Raw genomic sequence first — 7,500 nt, forward strand, 5'->3', positions numbered from 1 at the left:
GTCCATTATTTGCTAATAACTCGATAAATAATAATTGTAGCGAGTTTGGTGTTATGATATATATTGTTAGAAACCGTCTATATTACAGTGATATCACGTCGAAAATCGTCTAGGACCGATAGGGAAAAAGTTTCCTCTTGGCGGTGGGACTTAGAAAAATTTTCGTCGAACGTCCGACGGAGTAGCACATCCGTCCATTATTTGCTAATAACTCGATAAATAATAATTGTAGCGAGTTTGGTGTTATGATATATATTGTTAGAAACCGTCTATATTACAGTGATATCACGTCGAAAATCGTCTAGGACCGATAGGGAAAAAGTTTCCTCTTGGCGGTGGGACTTAGAAAAATTTCCAGAGTTTTGTCGACGGAGTAGCACATCCGTCCATTATTTGCTAATAACTCGATAAATAATAATTGTAGCGAGTTTGGTGTTATGATATATATTGTTAGAAACCGTCTATATTACAGTGATATCACGTCGAAAATCGTCTAGGACCGATAGGGAAAAAGTTTCCTCTTGGCGGTGGGACTTAGAAAAATTTTCGTCGAACGTCCGACGGAGTAGCACATCCGTCCATTATTTGCTAATAACTCGATAAATAATAATTGTAGCGAGTTTGGTGTTATGATATATATTGTTAGAAACCGTCTATATTACAGTGATATCACGTCGAAAATCGTCTAGGACCGATAGGGAAAAAGTTTCCTCTTGGCGGTGGGACTTAGAAAAATTTCCAGAGTTTTGTCGACGGAGTAGCACATCCGTCCATTATTTGCTAATAACTCGATAAATAATAATTGTAGCGAGTTTGGTGTTATGATATATATTGTTAGAAACCGTCTATATTACAGTGATATCACGTCGAAAATCGTCTAGGACCGATAGGGAAAAAGTTTCCTCTTGGCGGTGGGACTTAGAAAAATTTTCGTCGAACGTCCGACGGAGTAGCACATCCGTCCATTATTTGCTAATAACTCGATAAATAATAATTGTAGCGAGTTTGGTGTTATGATATATATTGTTAGAAACCGTCTATATTACAGTGATATCACGTCGAAAATCGTCTAGGACCGATAGGGAAAAAGTTTCCTCTTGGCGGTGGGACTTAGAAAAATTTTCGTCGAACGTCCGACGGAGTAGCACATCCGTCCATTATTTGCTAATAACTCGATAAATAATAATTGTAGCGAGTTTGGTGTTATGATATATATTGTTAGAAACCGTCTATATTACAGTGATATCACGTCGAAAATCGTCTAGGACCGATAGGGAAAAAGTTTCCTCTTGGCGGTGGGACTTAGAAAAATTTCCAGAGTTTTGTCGACGGAGTAGCACATCCGTCCATTATTTGCTAATAACTCGATAAATAATAATTGTAGCGAGTTTGGTGTTATGATATATATTGTTAGAAACCGTCTATATTACAGTGATATCACGTCGAAAATCGTCTAGGACCGATAGGGAAAAAGTTTCCTCTTGGCGGTGGGACTTAGAAAAATTTTCGTCGAACGTCCGACGGAGTAGCACATCCGTCCATTATTTGCTAATAACTCGATAAATAATAATTGTAGCGAGTTTGGTGTTATGATATATATTGTTAGAAACCGTCTATATTACAGTGATATCACGTCGATAATCGTCTAGGACCGATAGGGAAAAAGTTTCCTCTTGGCGGTGGGACTTAGAAAAATTTCCAGAGTTTTGTCGACGGAGTAGCACATCCGTCCATTATTTGCTAATAACTCGATAAATAATAATTGTAGCGAGTTTGGTGTTATGATATATATTGTTAGAAACCGTCTATATTACAGTGATATCACGTCGAAAATCGTCTAGGACCGATAGGGAAAAAGTTTCCTCTTGGCGGTGGGACTTAGAAAAATTTCCAGAGTTTTGTCGACGGAGTAGCACATCCGTCCATTATTTGCTAATAACTCGATAAATAATAATTGTAGCGAGTTTGGTGTTATGATATATATTGTTAGAAACCGTCTATATTACAGTGATATCACGTCGAAAATCGTCTAGGACCGATAGGGAAAAAGTTTCCTCTTGGCGGTGGGACTTAGAAAAATTTCCAGAGTTTTGTCGACGGAGTAGCACATCCGTCCATTATTTGCTAATAACTCGATAAATAATAATTGTAGCGAGTTTGGTGTTATGATATATATTGTTAGAAACCGTCTATATTACAGTGATATCACGTCGAAAATCGTCTAGGACCGATAGGGAAAAAGTTTCCTCTTGGCGGTGGGACTTAGAAAAATTTTCGTCGAACGTCCGACGGAGTAGCACATCCGTCCATTATTTGCTAATAACTCGATAAATAATAATTGTAGCGAGTTTGGTGTTATGATATATATTGTTAGAAACCGTCTATATTACAGTGATATCACGTCGAAAATCGTCTAGGACCGATAGGGAAAAAGTTTCCTCTTGGCGGTGGGACTTAGAAAAATTTCCAGAGTTTTGTCGACGGAGTAGCACATCCGTCCATTATTTGCTAATAACTCGATAAATAATAATTGTAGCGAGTTTGGTGTTATGATATATATTGTTAGAAACCGTCTATATTACAGTGATATCACGTCGAAAATCGTCTAGGACCGATAGGGAAAAAGTTTCCTCTTGGCGGTGGGACTTAGAAAAATTTTCGTCGAACGTCCGACGGAGTAGCACATCCGTCCATTATTTGCTAATAACTCGATAAATAATAATTGTAGCGAGTTTGGTGTTATGATATATATTGTTAGAAACCGTCTATATTACAGTGATATCACGTCGAAAATCGTCTAGGACCGATAGGGAAAAAGTTTCCTCTTGGCGGTGGGACTTAGAAAAATTTCCAGAGTTTTGTCGACGGAGTAGCACATCCGTCCATTATTTGCTAATAACTCGATAAATAATAATTGTAGCGAGTTTGGTGTTATGATATATATTGTTAGAAACCGTCTATATTACAGTGATATCACGTCGAAAATCGTCTAGGACCGATAGGGAAAAAGTTTCCTCTTGGCGGTGGGACTTAGAAAAATTTTCGTCGAACGTCCGACGGAGTAGCACATCCGTCCATTATTTGCTAATAACTCGATAAATAATAATTGTAGCGAGTTTGGTGTTATGATATATATTGTTAGAAACCGTCTATATTACAGTGATATCACGTCGAAAATCGTCTAGGACCGATAGGGAAAAAGTTTCCTCTTGGCGGTGGGACTTAGAAAAATTTCCAGAGTTTTGTCGACGGAGTAGCACATCCGTCCATTATTTGCTAATAACTCGATAAATAATAATTGTAGCGAGTTTGGTGTTATGATATATATTGTTAGAAACCGTCTATATTACAGTGATATCACGTCGAAAATCGTCTAGGACCGATAGGGAAAAAGTTTCCTCTTGGCGGTGGGACTTAGAAAAATTTCCAGAGTTTTGTCGACGGAGTAGCACATCCGTCCATTATTTGCTAATAACTCGATAAATAATAATTGTAGCGAGTTTGGTGTTATGATATATATTGTTAGAAACCGTCTATATTACAGTGATATCACGTCGAAAATCGTCTAGGACCGATAGGGAAAAAGTTTCCTCTTGGCGGTGGGACTTAGAAAAATTTTCGTCGAACGTCCGACGGAGTAGCACATCCGTCCATTATTTGCTAATAACTCGATAAATAATAATTGTAGCGAGTTTGGTGTTATGATATATATTGTTAGAAACCGTCTATATTACAGTGATATCACGTCGAAAATCGTCTAGGACCGATAGGGAAAAAGTTTCCTCTTGGCGGTGGGACTTAGAAAAATTTCCAGAGTTTTGTCGACGGAGTAGCACATCCGTCCATTATTTGCTAATAACTCGATAAATAATAATTGTAGCGAGTTTGGTGTTATGATATATATTGTTAGAAACCGTCTATATTACAGTGATATCACGTCGAAAATCGTCTAGGACCGATAGGGAAAAAGTTTCCTCTTGGCGGTGGGACTTAGAAAAATTTTCGTCGAACGTCCGACGGAGTAGCACATCCGTCCATTATTTGCTAATAACTCGATAAATAATAATTGTAGCGAGTTTGGTGTTATGATATATATTGTTAGAAACCGTCTATATTACAGTGATATCACGTCGAAAATCGTCTAGGACCGATAGGGAAAAAGTTTCCTCTTGGCGGTGGGACTTAGAAAAATTTCCAGAGTTTTGTCGACGGAGTAGCACATCCGTCCATTATTTGCTAATAACTCGATAAATAATAATTGTAGCGAGTTTGGTGTTATGATATATATTGTTAGAAACCGTCTATATTACAGTGATATCACGTCGAAAATCGTCTAGGACCGATAGGGAAAAAGTTTCCTCTTGGCGGTGGGACTTAGAAAAATTTTCGTCGAACGTCCGACGGAGTAGCACATCCGTCCATTATTTGCTAATAACTCGATAAATAATAATTGTAGCGAGTTTGGTGTTATGATATATATTGTTAGAAACCGTCTATATTACAGTGATATCACGTCGAAAATCGTCTAGGACCGATAGGGAAAAAGTTTCCTCTTGGCGGTGGGACTTAGAAAAATTTTCAGTCGAACGTCCGACGGAGTAGCACATCCGTCCATTATTTGCTAATAACTCGATAAATAATAATTGTAGCGAGTTTGGTGTTATGATATATATTGTTAGAAACCGTCTATATTACAGTGATATCACGTCGAAAATCGTCTAGGACCGATAGGGAAAAAGTTTCCTCTTGGCGGTGGGACTTAGAAAAATTTCCAGAGTTTTGTCGACGGAGTAGCACATCCGTCCATTATTTGCTAATAACTCGATAAATAATAATTGTAGCGAGTTTGGTGTTATGATATATATTGTTAGAAACCGTCTATATTACAGTGATATCACGTCGAAAATCGTCTAGGACCGATAGGGAAAAAGTTTCCTCTTGGCGGTGGGACTTAGAAAAATTTTCGTCGAACGTCCGACGGAGTAGCACATCCGTCCATTATTTGCTAATAACTCGATAAATAATAATTGTAGCGAGTTTGGTGTTATGATATATATTGTTAGAAACCGTCTATATTACAGTGATATCACGTCGAAAATCGTCTAGGACCGATAGGGAAAAAGTTTCCTCTTGGCGGTGGGACTTAGAAAAATTTCCAGAGTTTTGTCGACGGAGTAGCACATCCGTCCATTATTTGCTAATAACTCGATAAATAATAATTGTAGCGAGTTTGGTGTTATGATATATATTGTTAGAAACCGTCTATATTACAGTGATATCACGTCGAAAATCGTCTAGGACCGATAGGGAAAAAGTTTCCTCTTGGCGGTGGGACTTAGAAAAATTTTCGTCGAACGTCCGACGGAGTAGCACATCCGTCCATTATTTGCTAATAACTCGATAAATAATAATTGTAGCGAGTTTGGTGTTATGATATATATTGTTAGAAACCGTCTATATTACAGTGATATCACGTCGAAAATCGTCTAGGACCGATAGGGAAAAAGTTTCCTCTTGGCGGTGGGACTTAGAAAAATTTCCAGAGTTTTGTCGACGGAGTAGCACATCCGTCCATTATTTGCTAATAACTCGATAAATAATAATTGTAGCGAGTTTGGTGTTATGATATATATTGTTAGAAACCGTCTATATTACAGTGATATCACGTCGAAAATCGTCTAGGACCGATAGGGAAAAAGTTTCCTCTTGGCGGTGGGACTTAGAAAAATTTTCGTCGAACGTCCGACGGAGTAGCACATCCGTCCATTATTTGCTAATAACTCGATAAATAATAATTGTAGCGAGTTTGGTGTTATGATATATATTGTTAGAAACCGTCTATATTACAGTGATATCACGTCGAAAATCGTCTAGGACCGATAGGGAAAAAGTTTCCTCTTGGCGGTGGGACTTAGAAAAATTTCCAGAGTTTTGTCGACGGAGTAGCACATCCGTCCATTATTTGCTAATAACTCGATAAATAATAATTGTAGCGAGTTTGGTGTTATGATATATATTGTTAGAAACCGTCTATATTACAGTGATATCACGTCGAAAATCGTCTAGGACCGATAGGGAAAAAGTTTCCTCTTGGCGGTGGGACTTAGAAAAATTTTCGTCGAACGTCCGACGGAGTAGCACATCCGTCCATTATTTGCTAATAACTCGATAAATAATAATTGTAGCGAGTTTGGTGTTATGATATATATTGTTAGAAACCGTCTATATTACAGTGATATCACGTCGAAAATCGTCTAGGACCGATAGGGAAAAAGTTTCCTCTTGGCGGTGGGACTTAGAAAAATTTCCAGAGTTTTGTCGACGGAGTAGCACATCCGTCCATTATTTGCTAATAACTCGATAAATAATAATTGTAGCGAGTTTGGTGTTATGATATATATTGTTAGAAACCGTCTATATTACAGTGATATCACGTCGAAAATCGTCTAGGACCGATAGGGAAAAAGTTTCCTCTTGGCGGTGGGACTTAGAAAAATTTTCGTCGAACGTCCGACGGAGTAGCACATCCGTCCATTATTTGCTAATAACTCGATAAATAATAATTGTAGCGAGTTTGGTGTTATGATATATATTGTTAGAAACCGTCTATATTACAGTGATATCACGTCGAAAATCGTCTAGGACCGATATTTAAAAATTTTCCTCTTATTTGTGGGACTTAGAAAAATTTTCAAAGTTCGGTGAATTATGAAAAGTTGGTTATTTTGTGTAAAATAATATAGAAATATTAAAATTTATTATATTTTGTGAAAAAAATTTTTATACTTTTTTCGCTCTAAGTTCCAACAGCCCCGCCGGGAGGTCTGTTGCCGCGGCGGTTTGCGGCCATAAGCGCGCGTGCTATTGACCGCGCGGCGCCGGCGTCCCGGCCGGCCGTTCGGTATCTATAAGAGAGTCGACGGTTCGGTCGAGTCGGTCGGTGCAGCGCGCGTCTGTGGCTATTCTACGATCTCGGTCGAGAAGCAGTCATGGGCGCCTCGAGACTTCGGTCTTGACTGTTTCGTACCGTGCTTCGTATCGAATTATTCTCTACACAGCATTGCCACGGGTCGGTGTCCTAGACCGAATGGCCCTTATGTGGCGAGCCTTCCCTTAGTGGAGGTTGGTGACTTGTATTCACTTTTGTGTTTACTCGTACTAACTGAGCATCAACTCTTATGTCCGAGCGACTAAGGTATGAAAAAGAGAAAATAGAGTTAAAGAGAAAAAAAATTCTGTCTTTTAAAGACAGAATAAAGAGAAAAATTCGTTAAATAATAGAGGTGTCCTATTTCGTTTATGCCCAGCGCGAGCAGAAGAACACGGTTTCTCGCAGTCCAGCATGCGTCCTGTCCGCGCTTCCTCGGCACTTGTGTCGATTTTGTCCAGCGCAGTGGTTACGTGCTTCCGCGATCCATGTTTGGAACTATACGCGCCTCCACGATTAGGCAAACCATGTTATTATACGAAACGAATGTATGAAACTTGTTTCAATAAGAT

The sequence above is a fragment of the Halictus rubicundus genome, unplaced genomic scaffold (genome assembly GCF_050948215.1).
Source record: "Halictus rubicundus isolate RS-2024b unplaced genomic scaffold, iyHalRubi1_principal scaffold0390, whole genome shotgun sequence".
Lineage (NCBI taxonomy): Eukaryota > Metazoa > Arthropoda > Insecta > Hymenoptera > Halictidae > Halictus > Halictus rubicundus.